At 38.6% G+C, this 19,826-nt stretch overlaps 1 protein-coding gene across 5 annotated transcripts in view; it reads right to left on the bottom strand.

The window, feature by feature from the left end:
* Nucleotides 1-19,826, bottom strand: part of TNRC6B (trinucleotide repeat containing adaptor 6B) — a 251,205-nt gene that overhangs the window by 220,450 nt on the left and 10,929 nt on the right. Inside the window, exon 2 of one of the 5 annotated variants that reach the window (XM_060025701.1) lies at nt 2,631-2,724. The exons of the other annotated variants lie outside the window; for them this stretch is intronic. The gene's annotated coding sequence lies outside the window, so the exon portion shown is untranslated. The remainder of the gene's footprint in view (nt 1-2,630; nt 2,725-19,826) is intronic. 5 annotated transcript variants of the gene reach the window in all.

Below are 19,826 nucleotides of genomic sequence, written 5' to 3'. Positions count from 1 at the left end.
CAACTTCAACTGGTCTACCCGACAGTGGGGCATCCGTCCAGTGAGAAACCTCCAGCACGAAACCTCGCAAACCACGTTTGACACATTCGATCAGTCACAGCACCTTCTCCATACACTGCACAAATCCTTGTTTTGTGTTTCAGTCACATTTTTACCTTTCTTGAAATAATAAAACATAATATGCCGAAAATGTTGCTTTTTTCTTCCATCGTCAATGTTAAAATGGCTACACAAAAATTCACCAATTTTGATTTTTTTTTAATGTACCCTGATATGACAGCTGTCACAATACAATCTAACTAAATTGTTTCGAATGAAGTTAAAAGACAGCTAAGCACTACTAGAGTCATCTTATGGAAAAAACTGAACAAACTTCTTGGCCAACCCAATATTTAATAAGCATCTACTTATGCCTGATACAGCCCAAGGTATGCCATGGTGAACAAGACCCATTCTCTGTCCTCAAGGAGTTTATAATCCTATTAACACTCGATTGTATTTTTTTACTTTTTGATATAATTTTAGACTTGCAGAAGAGTTGCAAAGATAGTGTAGAGTTCTCATATCACTTTCACACAGCTTTCCCTAATGTTAACACTTTATATAACCATGATACACAACTAGGAAATTCACATTGCTACAATACATTAACTACAGACTTTAATCTGATTTCCCCAGTTTCTGCACTAATGTCCTTTTTCTGTCCCTCATTACACTCAGCTGTCATGTCTCCCTCTCCTCTAAATTATATTCTTAATAGCTTTTTATCCTGGTTATAGTAACATATTTTCTGAAAAGTTAAAAAAAAAAAGATGAAGAAAAAGAAAGAATAAAATATCTGATAATTCCCTTACGAAATGATAAACACTCCTACCATCTATAACCTACTAGTCTTTTTTTCCATGTGTGTACACACATAATTTTACATTTCTTAAACCTAAGAATCTATATAGCCTTTTGCATCTTCTCTTCTCTTACCATTTTATCAGAAACATTTTCCCTTGTTTTTAAGAAGTCTTTAAAAATATTATTTTAATGACAGTATAGATTCCACTGATAATGAATCATAATTAACCATTTCCCTGTTGTTGGACAGGTAAGTTATTTCCCATTTTCTACTACTATAAATAATAGTACAGCGAATATCCTTGAAATATGAAAAACACAATAATATATACTGTGATGGATAAGCACAGGGTTAGTGATGCAGCCAGGAGAAACATCTAACCTAGCTTTGAGGAGCAGAAAATCAGAAAATACTTGTTGGAGGAGATATATCTGAGAGATGGGTTCTGAAGAGTAAGTGTTTTCCTTCATTCATTAGTATTCAAACAAACAACATTTACTGAGTACCTGTTACACCCAGTTATTATACTAGGATCCAGAGATACAAAAGGGACTATGGCTCTGCAGGGGGAGCTCACTGTCTAGTCAGAGAGGTAGACACTGAAATAGAAAAAGCACAACAGAATGAGGTAAATGCTATGATCACAGTGCTGTTTATGAACAGAGTGCTCTGAGAGTACAGAGAATGCATTTTAAGAATCAATTATAAAAGTAGGCACGAAGAGTTATATCTGAGTTGATAATAAAACATATGAAAGGTTTTAGTGAAGTATGATCTTAATGTACGCCAACAATATGAAGGAGTTCCTTAGAACGGGTAAATTATTAATAGGATGCAAAGTATCCAGATGGAGAGAAGTAATAGTTCTATCACATTCGGTACTGGTGAAACAACAGCTAGAGCACCATGCTCATTTCTGAGAACTCTGTTTTTTTTAATCAACTTTATTGAGATATGTCCACACTGAACTGTACCCTCTTAAGTATACATTTTGATGAAATCTGACGAGTTTATACACCCATGTGCCACCACCACCATCAAGATATAGATACAGAACACTTCCATCATCCCCCAAATTTCCTTGTGCTTCATCCCAGTCAATCCCCCTCACCCCACATCTAGCCCAAAGGAGCCAATGATTTCTCTTCTGTCACTAAAGATTTGTCTTTTTTAGAGTTTCATATAAATGGAATCATATTGTATGGACCTTATTTGCTTCTTTCATCTCTGCATGTTTTTGAGATTCTGCCATGTTGCTCTGCGTATCAGTAGCCCATTCCTTTCTATTGTGTGAACATCATATTTGTAAGACCACGGAGAGACGAAAAAAATCTGGTTAATGCTGAAAGGAAGGGCATATGAAGAAACTTTCATGTGGAGAACAGGCTTGTTCTGGGTTATTCCAGAAGGCAAGACAAAAACTCATGGCTGCTCACAGAGGCAATAAGGCATTTAAATGAAAGTAGCATGACTGACAAGGATGCTGTTGAAGGGATTCTAAGTTCGGCAAGAGTCTGGTCTTGATATCGTTAATGTTTCTTCCAACCATGAAGGGCCATGATTCTGTAATTCTCATAAATGAGAAAAACCTTACGCCATTATTAACAACTAATAGCATACATTTTTTCAAAGCTAAATTAGCTATTCTGTCAGTCCTAGAGGCAGTACAGCACATAGCTTCAAATGTTATAGATGGGAGGTGGGAGGGGAATGTTTAAAATCAGACAGATTTAAGTCTAAGTAAGTCTCTATTCTGCTACTTACCTGTGTGCCCAGAACTTACCCTCTCTATGTCATAGTTTCTTCATTTGAAAATTGAAATAATGAAGAATATGCTTGCCCCAAACCAAAAGCTGAATAAATCTTGTTGTTATTCCCTAGGGAATGGGATAGAGAATATATGAGATTTCATAGGTAAGGGGAACTAGGAAAGTCCAAGGTATTAAGGGACTGTCTAGAGTGGGGACAGTAAACTGAACCACGGGTCAAATCCTGTCATGGCCTGGTTTTGCATGACCCATTAGCTCTTTTTTTAACCTTTTACATTTTTAAAAGGTTGTAAAAGAAAACAAAGGAGAATATGTGACATAGATCTTATGTGACCCAGAAAGCCTAAAATATTGACTATTTGACCCTTACAGAAAAAGTTGGCCAAACCCCAGGTCTAGAGCAGACAGGGCTCAACGTGGCTGCTGGTGAGTTATATGGCTTTAGAGAGGCAAACATAAAGACTGTCCATCTGGTTAAAGGAGCGCAGCAGGAGGAATTCCTTAAATATGTCTGGGCCCTGAGTTCCTTATCTATAAATTGAAGATAAAAAACAGTATCTCTCAACTTCTGCTTCAGGCCATAATTAAGCAATTAGTACCATACCTGCCCTCCTATTAAAAACAACTAGAAAATTGGGCAAAATATATGAAACAATTGTTTCTGTCATTGAACAACAGTTAGCACTGTGATATCTGATGGAAGGGAACCAAAGAAGTGAGTCCTATGAAGGCTCTAGCTTTCTGCTTGGAGGCACTTTCCAGACTGTGGCAATGGGAGAAAGAATGCAAGCAGAGCACAGTGGGCTAAATGACTGGGTCTCCTTGAGTCTTCCGCTGAATGTGAAATTCTATAAGGCCAGGCAAAGACAAACTATTAGAGAAAACCCAACAATTAGGGAGCTTAAAACTGAACAATACCCAGAATTGATACCCAGATGGGAGACATATGGGTTTCAATCAGCCAGAGTGGAGAAACTTCAATGAATACTCCAAGCATGCAGCAGAGACCCTTAGTAGAGGGCTAAACTCGGAAGCCTAGAATAAAGGCAACTCTAGATCAGGGGTCCCCAACCCCCAGGCCACAAACCGGTACAGGTCCATGGCATGTTAGTAAACAGGCCACACAGCAGGAGGTGAGCGGCGGGTGAGAGAGCGAGGGAAGATTCATCTGCCGCTCCCCATCACTCCCCATCACTTGCATCACTGCCTGAACCATCCCTCCTCCCCACCCCCATCCGTGGAAAAATCGTCTTCCACGAAACCAGTCCCCGGTGCCGAAAAAGACTGGGGACCACTGTGCTAGATACACCGTAAGAGATTAAAAACTAACCCAGAAAGAATCATCTGACCCACAAGTGATTTAACTGCTTGCCAAAATAAAACTTAACCCTCTTTTAAGAAAGACAACAAAATCAAGATACCAAGTGATGTAACATTCACAACATACAGCATCCAAAAAAAAAACAAAATTACTATACATGCAAAGAGGCAGGAAAATGTGACCCATAACTAGGAGAAAAAATATCAGTTAACAGAAACAGACTCAGAAATGACCAAAATGATAAAACTAGCAGGTACTGATTTTAAAACAGTTACTATAAATGTGTTCAAGAACTTAAAGAAAAGCATCAACAAAATAAGAAATAAAAGATGAAAAAATCAAACATAACTTCTAGAGACGAAAAGAAAAATTCATTGGCTAAGCTGAAGAGCACAACAGACACAACAGAAAAGAAGATTTATTAACTAAAAAAAAATGAGCAAAGCCCCAGTGACCTGTAGGACAATATGTAGTCTAACTTATGTGCAATTTCAGACCGAAAAAGTATGTGGGGCGAGGAAGAAAAAATAAGAAATAATGGCTAAAACTTTCCCTAATTTGTTGAAATTTCTAAGCCCAGAGATCTAAGAATCCCAAGAAAAGCATCCCAGGACACAGTGTCATCATCAAATTGCTGAAAACCAGTGAGAGAAAATCTTATAAAGCAGTCAGAGAAAAAAGGCAAATCACACACAGGTGAACAAAGCTAAGAATGACACCTGACTTCCTATTAGAAATAATACAAGATGACAACAGAACAGCATCTTCAAGTACAGAAAGATAGAAACTGGCCATCTAAAATTAGACAGTCAGCAAAAATAGCCTTCAAAAATGAAGGAGAAATAGAGATTTTTCAACAAACAAAAGAGGACAGAATTCATTGCCATCAGATGTCTTCTACAAGAAATGCTGAAGCTGGGACTTCCCTGGTGGCTCAGAGAGTAAGAGTCCGCCTGCCAATGCAGGGAACACGGGTTCGGGCCCCGGTCCGGGAGGATCCCACGTGCCGCGGAGCGACTGGGCCCGTGAGCCATGGCCGCTGAGCCTGCGCGTCCGGAGGCTGTGCTCCGCAACGGGAGAGGCCACAACAGTGAGAGGCCTGCGTACCGCAAAAAAAAAAAAAAAAAAGAAATGCTGAAGCCTTTCAGGCTAAAGAAAATTAATACAAATGAGACCTCAGATTTAAACAAAAGAATGAAAGGCACTGGAATTGGCAAATATGAGACTAAATGTAAAAGACTTTTCTTTTTTCATATTTTTAAAATTTCACTAAAAGCAAAAATGGTAACAATGAATTGTGGGGTTAATAACATATGGAGGAGTAAAAGGTATGATAACAACAGCCTAAAGATATAAGAGGAAAATAAAAGTGTACTTTATAAAGTTTTTACACAATCAATGAAGTGCCATGTTATTTTAAGGCAGATAGTATTAGTTAAAGATGCATATTTTAAACTCTAGAGCAACAACAATAAAAATAAAGATTTAAAGCTAATAATCCAACAGAAGAAATAAAATAGTAAAAAAGTAATAACCAGGAAAAGAGGCAAATGACAGACTTAATCCAACCATTTTGAAAATGACCTAAGTGTAAATGAGCTAAACACTTCAATTAAAAAGCAAAGATGGTAAGATTGGATTTAAAAACAAAACAAAACAAAACACAAGACCTATCTGCTGTCTAAAAGAAACTCATTTTTAAAAAAGGACAAAGATAGGTTAAAAATTAAAAGATGGAAAAAGATATACCATGCAAACACTAGTCATAAGAAAGCTGGAGTGAAGATACTAATATTACACAATGTAGACTTCAAGACAAGAAATATTACCAGAGATAGAAGAGACATTTTAAATTATAAAGGGCCCAATTCACCAAGAAGACATAACAATCCTAAACGTGTATATACCTAATTACAGAGGTTCAAAATACATGAAGTAAAAATGAACAGAACTGAAAGGGGAAATAGACAAATCCATCCTTACAGGTGAATATTTCAACACTCCTCTCAGAAATCAATATAATAAGTAGAAAGAAAATCAGTAAGGATATTTAAGATTGAACAACACTATCAACCAACTTGACTTAACTGACATTAATAGCATACTACACCCAAGGACAGTAGAACATGTATTTTTTTCAGATACACATAGAACATTCACTAAAGAAGGCTATCACAAGTCTCAACAAATCTCAAAGGAGTGAAATCATATAATATGTGCTCTGTGACCACGATATAATTTTTAATCAGAAATCAGTAACAAAAAAATCCAGAAATACGTTGAAAGTAAGAAACAAATTTATATGTAACACATGGGTCAAATAAGTATCACAAAGCAAATTACAAAATATTTTGAAAATGATATATAAAAATGTGTGAGATATAGTTATGGAATATAGCTAAGTAGTGCTAGGAGGGAAATTTATAGTGTTAAATGCTTCTACTAGAAAACAAGAAAGGTTTGAAATCAATGACCGGTTTCCATCCTTAAGAAGCTAGAAGAAGAGCAAATTAAATCTAAAGCAGGTAATATGAAATAATAAAGACTGGAAATCAACCAGCACAACAGTAATAACAACAAAACCCCCAGGAAAACAACAGAGAAAATCTATGATATTCAAAGCTGCTTCTTTGGAAAGATCAATAAAATTGTTAAACTTGTAGCTAAAGAATAAAAGAAAGAAAACACAAATTACTAATATCAGAAAGAAAGGAAGGGACATTACTACAAATCCTACAGGCATTAAAATAATAATAAAAGAATGTTATGAACAGCTTTATGGCAATGCCTAAACAATTCTGATGAAACAGGCAATTCCTTGAAATACATAAATTACCAAAACAAGACAAAAATAGAAAATCCAAATAGCTTAATTATGCACATAAAATTTAGAATCTGCATTAGCTACAAAGCATACTCCTAATATATCTTTATACCTTTTTTGAAATTCATAATAACAAATACATTACCATGTTTAAATGTACTGGTTTCATATACTCTAAAGTTTCTCCATATTTATATCCTTTATTTACTCTTAAATTATTAGCTTGACTTATTTCCTATCAGAGAGGGCAATTCTATTACTCTTCTAAGCTCTACTTAACTGCTTAAAATAATCAGCTCTATTTTTAAATTTGACTTTTTTTATTCTTTAATCTGCTAATTGGCTTTTTACAACTTGAGACTATTTTCCTTGCCTGACTTTATAGCAAACTTTTGCTTATTATTTTATGTTAGTCCTACTTAATAGTTTTATTTCTGCTACATTTTATAGTCATTTCCCTTCATCAACCAGCATTTTTTCCTTCAATTAATGACTAGAGGCTCTTGTAAATGTCACAGACCCCAGTTCCCATTCCCTCCAAAATCACACTAAAAGGAAAGAGGCAACTTACACTCCATGAGCCAAAGCTTTGCCAAAAAGTACTTAGAAATCTCTAGTCTGGCTCCCACAATTCACAGTCACATCACAGTAGCTCCTGTTCAATGCAGAGTGTTGAATCCTAGCAAAGCTCCACCAAAAGAGGACAAAAACTAAGAGAGTCCTTGACCTTAACAAAAAAAGCAGTCTATATGTACCTGGCAAAAACAAGGAGTCTGAGGCTCTAAACTGGCAAACAAGCAACCTAGAACACCAATGACTATTTTTTTTCCTCCTGTCCCATATATATGGTGCCAAGCGCAAAAACTGGAAAAAACCCCGACTCTGTGTGTATGTGAATGTGAGGCAGCAGGGGTGGGATGGGTAGGATGAGGGAAGTACCACTTAGGGATCTGCACCAAGCAACTTCAAACTGAATGACCTTAAGTTGAATTTCAGCCAGTACTTATTAGGTACGTCCTCATTTACAAAGGTGTACATCTAACAGCCTCATCATGACTTGGGAAAAGTAGTTCTCAATTTTTTTTTCTAACAATCTCTGGACAGTCCCCTGGAATGTCCCAGCAATTTTTATGTCATTACTATAAGGCCAATTTTTGACATGGTTAGTACTCAATAAATGTTTGTTGAACTAAACAGTAAAACAATCTGGATTCCATATAAAACAAAAATTGACACTTTCCCCAGAAGGACATTCATGTTTAGATGTATTGTGCTCTTACATTTATCATGGATTTAAGAACATAAACAATTTCAGTAATGTTCTTGGTAATAATTGCTAGGACCGTCTGCATCTCACTGCCCATATGCTTACCTTGAGAACTACTGACTTGGCCAATGAGCCAACACCCTACTTCTTAAACGTAAGTGTTCCTTGAAAGTGCACACTGTCAAATATATGCATGCTTTTTGACTTTTAAAAAAAATTATATTTTGCTAAGCAAATCAATAAGTCATTGAATTTTTACTCCTATGTGTGGATAATACTCAGACATTTGCAATTTGGAACAATTAATATTTAAAACATGTGTCTAACATTTCAAAACTATGCAGTTTGAACAAATACCTCTAGAAATAAAATTTACACAGGCCAACTAGAACCGAAAACCACAGTTTAGCATACAATGAACACAAAATCAGTCCAAGTTGGGTTATAATACCTAATCAGAATTTCCCAAACCGTCCCCTGGAAAGTCTGAACTAAAAAAAAAAAAAAAAAATTTAAAAAGGATCCAAACCCCAAAAGAGGTACAAAACAAATGGTTAAAAGCTGATTGGGTGAAGGGTGCTGTAGGGCAGGGGAAAGCGTCTACTTTTAATTTATCCTTCTGTACCATTTGGATTTTTGTTTTACTATAAGCATGTATTCCTTTCAGAAAGATTTATTTTTTAAGCTACCACATTAGCTGATAGTAGGAAAGGTTGGTCCTCAGAGAACATGTTGTTCCTTCTGAAACCTTACTGTGCGTGAGACAGGATATGTATTACGTGAAGTACTGCACATTTTAAATCTCTTTTCCTTACTATTTATTACCACAAAGCACTCCGAAAGGAGAATGGAGACGAGAACGATGAGATTCTCAACATAAAGCCAGTGAAGTGGAGGAAGTGTCATGTGACAGTGACAGCTGCCTAAGGTATCAAGCTTTGTGAAGAGGTGTCCTAATTTCTATTAACTGGCCTGGAGAGAACAGATTTAATCTCATATCCTGTAGAAGAAAAAAAGGAAAGCAGGTTTCATTTTCTGAAGGTAACAGAAGTAACCAAATATTAGAGCTAAGAAAGTGAATACAGGTCCATAATCCCTTAGCCACAATTCCAAAATCCACAAAAACTTCTGAGAATCAAAAATTTTCTATAATTCATTGGTAGCAAAACTTGATCTGAATTTAACTGGCAGCAAAATCTGACCTGAACTGACATGAGACTATTTATAGTCTACCCACTAAAGTAAGAATAGTCATAGCTTTGGCCACTGAAATATTAATGTATTTGACTATGAAGTGCTACCCCTGACTGCAGGGGTGTTACATGTATACAGTAAATGTATCTTATAAGCTTTCCAAAAAAAAAAAAAATTCTGAATTCTAAGCTGGCCCTTAGAGTTTCCAGTAAGGGACTATGAACCTAAACATGGGTTTTTATTAAAATAGTCCTGTCCATCTCTATCAAAATATATATCTCTTTCTAAAAATATTCCTATAAATTAATTTGAACTAATTAATTTTTAATTAAAACTTATCACTATTAAAATATTCTACTCTGAATGTCTATAATGCTATAACTGCATTATTAGTTAGAATATTTTATACCACTTCAACATTAAGTCAACCTCTCTCTGAAGGCAACATTAAAATCACCCTTTGACAGGAGTGTGGTATCAGAATGGGGTAAAGATAGTAAAGTTAAAAAAGCAGACCTCTGTCAATATGTTTTGATTTTTCTTTTTATGTTTAAAAAAACCCCCAAAACAAAGAGCATAAGATTTTTTTAAAATGTATCAAAAGAGGGGCTGCCCTGGTGGCGCAGTGGTTGAGAATCTGCCTGCCAATGCAGGGGACACGGGTTCGAGCCCTGGTCTGGGAAGATCCCACATGCCACGGAGCAACTAAGCCCATGCACCACAGCTACTGAGCCTGCGCGTCTGGAGCCTGTGCTCCTCAACAAGAGAAGGCCGCGACAGCGAGAGGCCCGCGCACCGCGATGAAGAGTGGCCCCCGCTCGCCGCAACTAGAGAAAGCCCTCGCACAGAAACGAAGACCCAACACAGCCAAAAATAAATAAATAAATTTATTAATAAATAAATAAATGTATCATAGAGGAACACAGATTTTAAAAGTTAACAAGCACCGATTTAAATAATTAAAAGAATAAAAATCAAAAAGAAGTCACAGAATCCAAGTAGTTACCAAGGAATAGAATACAAAATAAAAGTCAAGGAACAGAACATGTACAAGTAAGGAAAATTATATATTTTAGCCCAGTTATGTGTCAATTCTATTATAATATATGATTAAATGACAAATAATAACAAAGCTTGCAAAACTCAAAGGTCTCTATTATAGAAAGAAAATTATAAAGCCAGAGTAAAGCAAGAACTAAGACATAAGACTACTAAGGACCATTAATTACAATGAAGAGTAACTTAGAAGATTTCACATGAAAAATAGGGGTAGAATGAACATTTTAATAAACATAAGTACAGTACTATATTTTAAACCCTGGTATCTAGGTGAAATAAAATTTGTTAATTTTTTTTTTTTTAACTGTACGCCAATCCTCCCTCCCTCCCCGACTCTCCCTCACATACAGAACTAGCAAATGCTAGGAACAATGCAGCCAAACAGGAACCTCATTTCACAACTGGTGGACATGAAAGCAGTAACCACCCCCCCACCCTTTGCCTTAACATCTTTATTGGAGTATAGTTGCTTTACAATGGTGTGTTAGTTTCTGCTGTATAACAAAGTGAATCATCTATACATATACATATATCCCCATATCTCCTCCCTCTTGTGTCTCCCTCCCACCCTCCCTATCCCACCCCTCTAGATGGTCACAAAGCACCGAGCTGAGCTCCCTGCGTTATGTGGCTGCTGCTTCCCACTAGCTATCTATTTTATATGTGGTAGCGTATGTAACCCCATGCCACTCTCTCACTTCGTCCCAACTTACCCTCCCCCCTCCCTGTGTCCTCAAGTCCATTCTCTACATCTGCGTCTTTATTCCTGTCCTGCCCTAAGTTCTTCATAACCTTTTTTTTTTTTTAGATTCCATATATATGTGTTAGCATACGGTATTTGTTTTTCTCTTTCTGACTTACTTCACTCTGTATGACAGACTCTAGGTCCATCCACCTCACTACAAATAACTCAGTTTTGTTTCTTTTCATGGCTGAATAATATGCATTGTATATATGTGCCACATCTTCTTTATCCATTCATCTGTCGATGGACACTTAGGTTGCTTTCATGACCTAGCTATTGCAAATAGTGCTGCAATGAACATTCGGGTGCATGTGTCTTTTTTTTTTTTTTTTTTTTGCGGTACTTAGGCCTCTCACTGGTGTGGCCTCTCCCGTTGCGAAGCACAGGATCCGGACGCGCAGGCTCAGCAGCCACGGCTCACGGGCCTAGCCGCTCCGCGGCATGTGGGATCTTCCCGGACCGGGGCACGAACCCGTGTTCCCTGCATTGGCAGGCGGACTCTCAACCACTGTGCCACCAGGGAAGCCCATGTGTCTTTTTTTTAAATTAATTAATTAATTTTTGGCGATATTGGGTCTTTGTTGCTGTGTGCGGGCTTTCTCTAGTTGCTGTGAGCGGGGGCTACTCCTCGTTGCAGTGTGAGAGCTTCTCGTTGTGACTTCTCTTATTGCGGAGCATGGGCTCTAGGCATGCAGGCTTCAGTAGTTGTGGCACATGGGCTCAGTAGTTGTGGCTTGCAGGCTCTAGAGCTCAGGCTCAGTAGTTGTGGCGCACGGGCTTAGCTACCCCATGGCATGTGGGATCTTCCTGGACCAGGGATCAAACCTGTGCCCCTGCATTGGCAGGCAGATTCTTTTTTTTTTTTTTTTCTTGTGGTACGCGGGCCTCTCGCTGTTGCGGCCTCTCCCGTTGCGGAGCACAGGCTCCGGATGCGCAGGCGCAGCGGCCATGGCTCACGGGCGCAGCCGCTCCGCGGCACGTGGGATCTTCCCGGACCGGGGCACGAACCCGTGTCCCCTGCATCGGCAGGCGGACTCCCAACCACTGCGCCACCAGGGAAGCCCGGCAGGCAGATTCTTAACCACTGTACCACCAGGGAAGCCCGCATGTGTCTTTTTGAATTATGGTTTTCTCTGGGTATATGCCCAGTAGTGGGATTGCTGGATCATATGGTAATTCTATTTTTAGTTTTTTAAGGAACCTCCATACTGTTCTCCATAGTGGCTGTATCAAATTACATCCCCACCAACAGTGCAAGAGGGTTCCCTTTTCTCCACACCCTTTCCAGCATTTATTGTTTGTAGATTTTTTGATGATGGCCATTCTGACCATGTGAGGTGATACCTCACTGTAGTTTTGATTTGCATTTCTCTAATAATTAGTGATGTTGAGCATTCTTTCATGTGTTTGTTGGCTATCTGTATATCTTCTTTGGAGAAATGTCTGTTTAGGTCTTCTGCCCATTTTTGGACTGGGTTGCTTGTTTTTTTTGGTATTGAGCTGCATGAGCTGCTTGTAAATTTTGGAGATTAATCCTTTGTCAGTTGCTTCATTTGCAAATATTTTCTCCCATTCTGAGGGTTGTCTTTTTGTCTTGTTTAAGGTTTCCTTTGCTGGGCAAAAGCTTTTAAGTTTCATTAGGTCCCCTTTGTTTCTTTTTGTTTTTATTTCCATTTCTCTAGGAGGTGGGTCAAAAAGGATCTTGCTATGATGTATGTATGTATGTTTTCCTCTAAGAATTTTATAGTGTCTGGCCTTACATTTAGGTCTTTAATACATTTTGAGTTTATTTTTATGTTTGGGGTTAGGAATTGTTCTAATTTCATTCTTTTACATGTAGCTGTCCAGTTTTCCCAGCACCACTTATTGAAGAGGCTGTCTTTTCTCCATTGTATATTCTTGCCTCCTTTATCAAAAATAAGGTGACCATATGTGCGTGGGTTTATCTCTGGGCTTTCTATCCTGTTCCATTTATCTATATTTCTGTTTTTGTGCCAGTACCATACTGTTTTGATTACTGTAGCTTCATAGTATAGTCTGAAGTCAGGGAGCCTGATTCCTCCAGCTCCGTTTTTCTTTCTCAAGATTGCTTTGGCTATTTGGGGTCTTTTGTGTTTCCATACAAATTGTGAAACTTTTTGTTCTAGCTCTGTGAAAAATGCCATTGGTAGCTTGATAGGGATTGCATTGAATCTGTAGATTGCTTTGGGTAGTATAGTCATTTTCACAATGTTAATTCTTCCAACCCAAGAACATGGTATATCTCTCCATCTGTTTGTATCATCTTTAATTTCTTTCATCAGTGTCTTATAGTTTTCTGTATACAATTTTTGTCTCCTTAGATAGGTTTATTCCTAGGTATTTTATTCTTTTTGTTGCAATGGTAAATGGGAGTATTTCCTTAATTTCTCTTTCAGATTTTTCATCATTAGTATATAGGAATGCAAGAGATTTCTGTGCATTAATTTTGTATCATGCTACTTTACCAAACTCATTGATTAGCTCTAGTAGTTTTCTGGTAGCATGTTTAGGATTCTCTATGTATAGTATCATGTCATCTGCAAACAGTGACAGCTTTACTCCTTCTTTTCTGATTTGGATTCCTTTTATTTCTTTTCCTTCTCTGTGCTGTAGCTAAAACTTCCAAAACTATGTTGAATAACAGTGGTGAGAGTGGGCAACCTTGTCTTGTTCCTGATCTTAGTGGAAATGGTTTCAGTTTTTCACCACTGAGAACGATGTTGGCTGTGGGTTTGTCCTTTATTATGTTGAGGTAGGTTCCCTCTATGCCTACTCTCTGGAGGGTTTTTTTTTTTTTTTTTTTTTTCCTCTGGAGGGTTTTTATCATAAACGGGTATTGAATTTTGTCAAAAGCTTTTTCTGCATTTATTGAGATGATCATATGGTTTTTATCCTTCAGTTTGTTAATCTGGTGTATCACACTGATTGATAAAACCCCTTTTAATAAATGTGTGGGGTAGAGAAGAACCCCAAGTTATATCTGTCCAAAGGAAGCACTCACAAAGTTATACTACTCAAAGAAACTAAAGACTGAAAAATAACTCAAAACACTCCTTAAAGCAGTATTAGTAGCAAAAATACTGCTACACTCCTTAAAGCAGTATTAGTAGCAAAAATGGTCACTGCTAACATCCTGGAAATGAAGGATAATGCTATCTTTACAAGTATTATTTACTAAATTGTGGTTCGTACTATCCAAGAAAAATAACAATGTTGCCATCAGAAATAGTACATATGAGAACATCACTGATATATGGAATTCTAATTAAAAATAAAAATTAAAAACATCAGAGTAAATTTGGATCTTAGAAGTCCACGTTACATATAAGAATTTAAAAGAAAAATTTCCCAATGTAATCTCCCTTTTACTTAAACAAAACAGAAATGGAAGGAAAGAAGAAAGGAAAAAAAAAAAAGACAACAAAAAGATACCGGAACATCAAGGATAAAGAGCAAGCCAAGAGGACATCCTGTAAGTAAAAGAGTTTCCAAACTCACTATTATAAGATTTACTATAAAAGAAATGTAAAGCTATAAATTCAGTTAACTAAAAATACAAAGTTAAAGAAAATCTAGTTGAAAGCTAAAAATCTAAGATTTTAATCCATTAAGAATATGTTTTAAAAGTCCTTGTTTCCTAATGGAGGGGTGGGGCTGGGACTAATGGGACCTTCAGGTACTAGAAAACAAAGACTGTGAGAAAAGAATTTTACCTCCGCCCCAAAGAATTATACTCAGTGATTAAGGTTGCATATAATGTAGTGTATATACCAATCTACTAGGTTCTAAGAATATTCCTTGGTTAATTACATAACAGATCCAGATTCAAGGCATCTTTGTGAACTAGATCATTCACATAATTCCTACAGTGTAAGACAGATACAGATACGTGCGTGCTCATGCTACCGGAATTCAACATCTTACACAAATAACTTTAAATCATGATGCATTAATAATGCTGTACAGGTATCAAAATCCAACTTTATATCCTTTTATATCATGCAGTACATTTTGACAGGGTGATCTTAGTTTCCCTACACAAAAATTAGTTGACTACCATGATTTAAGAAGCTTCCGCAGTTAAGACTGCGGTATACTGAGGAAATGTACAAAAGTATCCAGATATCAGTGAGTTTATAATCAAGTTGGAGAGAGAGAATCACATAAAAACAATGTGAGAAAGCTTTAGTAAGCAGTTAAGTGCCAGCTGTAAATATAAACTGAAAAAATTTTGCAACTCCTATTTTGCAAAACGGTTTACAAATGGCACAAGGAAATTTGCCTCATTACTTTGAAATCATTTTGGACCCCAAACAGTATCACTCAGACATATCATTTAACCAGACCTTGAAAATGACTCTTGGGGGCTTCCCTGGTGGTGCAGTGGTTAAGAATCCGCCTGCCGATGCAGGGGACACAGGTTCAAGCCCTGGTCCGGGAAGATCCCACATGCTGCAGAGCAACTAAGCCCATGTGCCACAACTACAGAGCCTGCACTCTGGAGCCCGCGAGCCACAGCTACTGAAGCTGTTGCACATGCTCTGCAACAAGAGAACCCACCGCAATGAGAAGCCCGCGCACCGCAACAAAGAGTGGCCTGCGCTGGCCACAACTTGAGAAGGCCCATGCAGCTACGAAGACACAACACAGCCAAAAATAAAATAAATTAATTTTTTTAAAAAAATGACTCTTGGGCTTCCCTGGTGGCGCAGTGGTTGAGAGTCCACCTGCCGATGCAGGGGACTCAGGTTCGTGCCCCGGTCCGGGAAGGTCCCACATGCCGCGGAGCGGCTGGGCCCGTGAGCCATGGCCGCTGAGCCTGCGCGTCCGGAGCCTGTGCTCCGCAACGGGAGAGGCCGCAACAGTGAGAGGCCCGTCTACCGCAAAAAAAAAAAAAAAAAAAAGACTCTTGGTTGCTCCCTAAAATCAAACCCACCCTGAAAGAATGAAGATTTTCCCCTACGGAAATTCCAAAGAATATCTTATACTCTGGAAGCAACTCCTAAATAATTCCTCAGATGTTTTAAGAAAAGGCAGGACTTCCACTTCCAGAAAAGACGGAGTTAACAGGGATCAGATGTACCCCTGCACCTGAAACAACTAAAATTCTGGACAAAATATACAAAACAATGGTTTTCAAAACATTGGACATCAGGTAAGGAAGGACAGTGATTCCTGAGAGATGGTAAACAAACAAGGTGAGCCCTATAATTGTCCTAGCTTGCTGTCTAGGGAAAGTCTCTAGGCCAAAGCACAGGGAGGGGGAACCCAGGTAGAACTCAGAGACCTCCCTTAGTTGAGGAGATGGAAGCTGAGATTCTGGGAAGTCCAAGGGGGCTAGAGTTTGTAGTACACAATAGTACTGGAGAGGAGAGGACTGCACAGAGACAACTCCAGAGATCTGCAGGGAACCCCTAGAGTATTCAGCTGAGTAACTAGGAAAAACACAGCTAACATCACACTTAATGGTACAATGCTTTCTAAGTCTGGGAAAAAAACAAAGATGCCCATCTGTATCACTTTTTTTTTTTAACATCTTTATTGGAATATAGTTGCTTTACAATGATGTGTTAGTTTCTGCTGTATAAAAAAGTGAATCAGCTATATGTATACATATATCCCCATATCCCCTCCCTCTTGCACCTCCCTCCCACCCTCACTATCCCATCCTTCTAGGTGGTCACAAAGTACTGAGCTGAGCTCCCTGTGCTATGCAGCTGCTTCCCACTAGCTATCTATTTCACATTTGGTAGTGTATATATGTCAGTGCTACTCTCTCACTTCATCCCAGCTTTCCCTTCCCCCTCCTCGTGTCCTGAAGTCCATTCTCTACATCTGCGTCTTTATTCCTGTCCTGCCCCTGGGTTCATGAGAACTGTTTTTTTTTTTTAAAGATTCCATATATATGTGTTAGCATGGGTATTTGTTTTTCTCTTTCTGACTTACTTCACTCTGTATGACAGACTCTAGGTCCACCCATCTCACTACAAATAACTCAATTTCATTTCTTTTTTATGGCTGAGTAATATTCCATTGTATATGTGCCACATCTTCTTTATCCATTCATCTGTCAATGAACACTTAGGTTGCTTCCATGACCTGGCTATTGTAAACAGTGCTGCAATGAACATTGTGGTACATGTTTCTCCATTTATAGTTATTATAAAATACTGGCTATATTCCTTTGCTGCACAATATCTTTGTAGCATACTCATTCTACATATAGTAGTCTATACCTCTTAATCTCCTACCCCTATTTTGCCCCTCCCCTCTTCCTTCCCTCCACTGGTAACTGGAACATAGTTTGTTCACTATGTCTGTGAATCTGTTTCTTTTTGTTATATTCACTATTTTGTTTTATTTCTGTAGAATCCACTTATAAGTGGATATATACACAGCATTTGTCTTTCTCTGAGATTTTACTAAGCATAATACCCTCCAAGTCCATCCATTTGTTGCAAATGACAAAATTTCATTATTTTTTTATCCCTGAGTAGTAGTCCATCGTATATGTCTTAGTTGCGGCACACAGGATCTTCACTGCAGTGTGCAGGCTCTCTGGTTGTGGCATGTGGATTCCAGAGCATGTGGGCTCAGTAGTTGCAGCACGTGGGCTCTCTAGCTGTGGAGCACAGTTTCTAGAGCACGCAGGCTTAGCTGCCCCACAGCATGTGGAATCTTAGTTCCCCGACCAGGGATCGAACCCTCGTCCCCTGCATTGGAAGGCAGATTCTTAACCACTGGGCCACCAAGGAAGTCTCATGTATCTTTTCAAATTAGTGTTTTCTTTTTTTTTTTCAGATATATACCCAGGTGTGAAATTGCTGGGTCATATGGTAGTACCATTTTTAGATTTTTGAGAAGACTCCATACTGTTTTATACAGTGGGTGCACCTATTTACACTCCCACCAACAGTGTACAAGCGTGTTCCCTTTTCTCCACATCCTCGTCACATTTGTTATTTGGTTATATCACTTCTATTATGGTACTTGAGGTCTTGCCAATACAATAAGGCAAGAACTAAAACTCAAAGATTAGATAGTAAAATTGTCTTTCTTTGTAAGTGATATAATTGTGTATATAAAAACCCAAAATGACCTACAAAAATGCCACTAGAAGTAATGAATGAAATTTTATTTATTTGATTGATTAGAGTCACAATCATATCAATAAAAACACATTGTATCGGACTTCCCTGATGGCGCAGTGGTTAAGAATCCGCCTGCCAATACAGGGGACGCGGGTTCAATCCCTGGTCTGGGAAGATCCCATATGCCACAGAGCAACTAAGCCCGTGCGCCACAACTGATGAAGCCCATGTGCTCTAGGGCCCACGTGCTGCAACTACTGAGCCCACATGCTGCAACTACTAAAGCCCGCGCACCTAGAGCCCATGCTACGCAGCAAGAGAAGCCGCCACAATGAGAGCCCGCGCACCAGAGTAGGGCCCGCTTCCCGCAACTACAGAAAGCCTGCATGCAGCAAAGAAGACCCAACACAGCTAAATAAATAAATAAATAAATAAATAAATAAATAAAACACTGTATCTAAATGAAGAGGTCTTTAATAATGAAGGACTTCCAGGGGCTTCCCTGCTGGCGCAGTGGTTATGAATCCGCCTGCCAATGCAGGGGACACGGGTTCGATCCCTGGTCCGGGAAGATTCCACATGACACAGAGCAACTAAGCCCGTGAGCCACAACTACTGAAGCCCGTACGCCTACAGCCCATGCTTTGCAACAAGAGAAGCCACCGCAATGAGAACCTGTGCAGCACAACGAAGAGTAGCCCCCGCTAGCTGCAACTAGAGAATGCCCGCGTGCAGCAATGAAGACCCAATGCAGCCAAAAATAAATAAATAAATAAATAAGTCTATTAAAAAATAATGAAGGACTTCTAGGAAGACAGTTTAGAGAATGCTTTTTAAGAGTGAGAAGGAAAATGGTTTGGAATCCAGAAACAAGGCAGAATATTATACGTAAAGCCCTTATAAAGTATGGGGACAAAAAGGGAGAAGAAAATCATATAAAATACAGAGAAAAGATTGTAGGGGAGAAGGCAAAGATTCAAAACTAGGGAATGATAGTTGATAGATGGAAGCATTAAAGGATCTGGCTCAGACAGAGAGGTTTGGATTTCACAGAATAAGAAAGGTTGATCAAGAAGGGAAAAGAAAATAGTGTATGTTGGAAATGTTTTCTGGAGAGAAACTAGGAATAGGATCACTGACAGGAAGCTATTTTAATAATCAGACATAGGCTGAGGATGACTTAGAAGCAGGATGGTGGCATGAAAATGAAAATGAGAGGCTCGAAGTCCAAAGCCATAGAGAAGAGCTGAAAGATGTGGCAATGTTTCAAGATTCAGTGTTTCCGGATTTCAAGATTCAGGTATTGGGAGGATGGTTACCAATGATGGGACCCAACTGAGTGAACAAATCATTTAGGGAGGTGCAGCAGAGGCCCATCTCTGGCCTCCAGAGTTACCTTTTTGAAAGGCACCCTGAATACTAAACCCAAGGTCTGAAAAATAGGAGGTGAAAGGAAAACAAGAGAAAATGACATTAAATACACGTTTAAGTGCAGTAAATAAAAGTTTAGAGGGCATCTGCTTCAAAAGCAAACACGCTGCATCAGTGTGGAGCCCTGGCTCTGGCAGGTTCGGGAAGCGTAGGGTGATGTCACAATGTGCTGAGGCCGCCTCACAAGCTGTGTGTGGGGCACAGGGTCCCCTGTTTAAAGTTTTCAAACCAGCCCTTACTGGCTTGAAATGTGATGT

Source organism: Delphinus delphis, chromosome 11 (assembly GCF_949987515.2).
Source record: "Delphinus delphis chromosome 11, mDelDel1.2, whole genome shotgun sequence".
NCBI classification, from domain to species: domain Eukaryota; kingdom Metazoa; phylum Chordata; class Mammalia; order Artiodactyla; family Delphinidae; genus Delphinus; species Delphinus delphis.
Note: the sequence above shows the minus strand (reverse complement) of the source record. Positions and strands in the feature narration are given on the sequence as shown.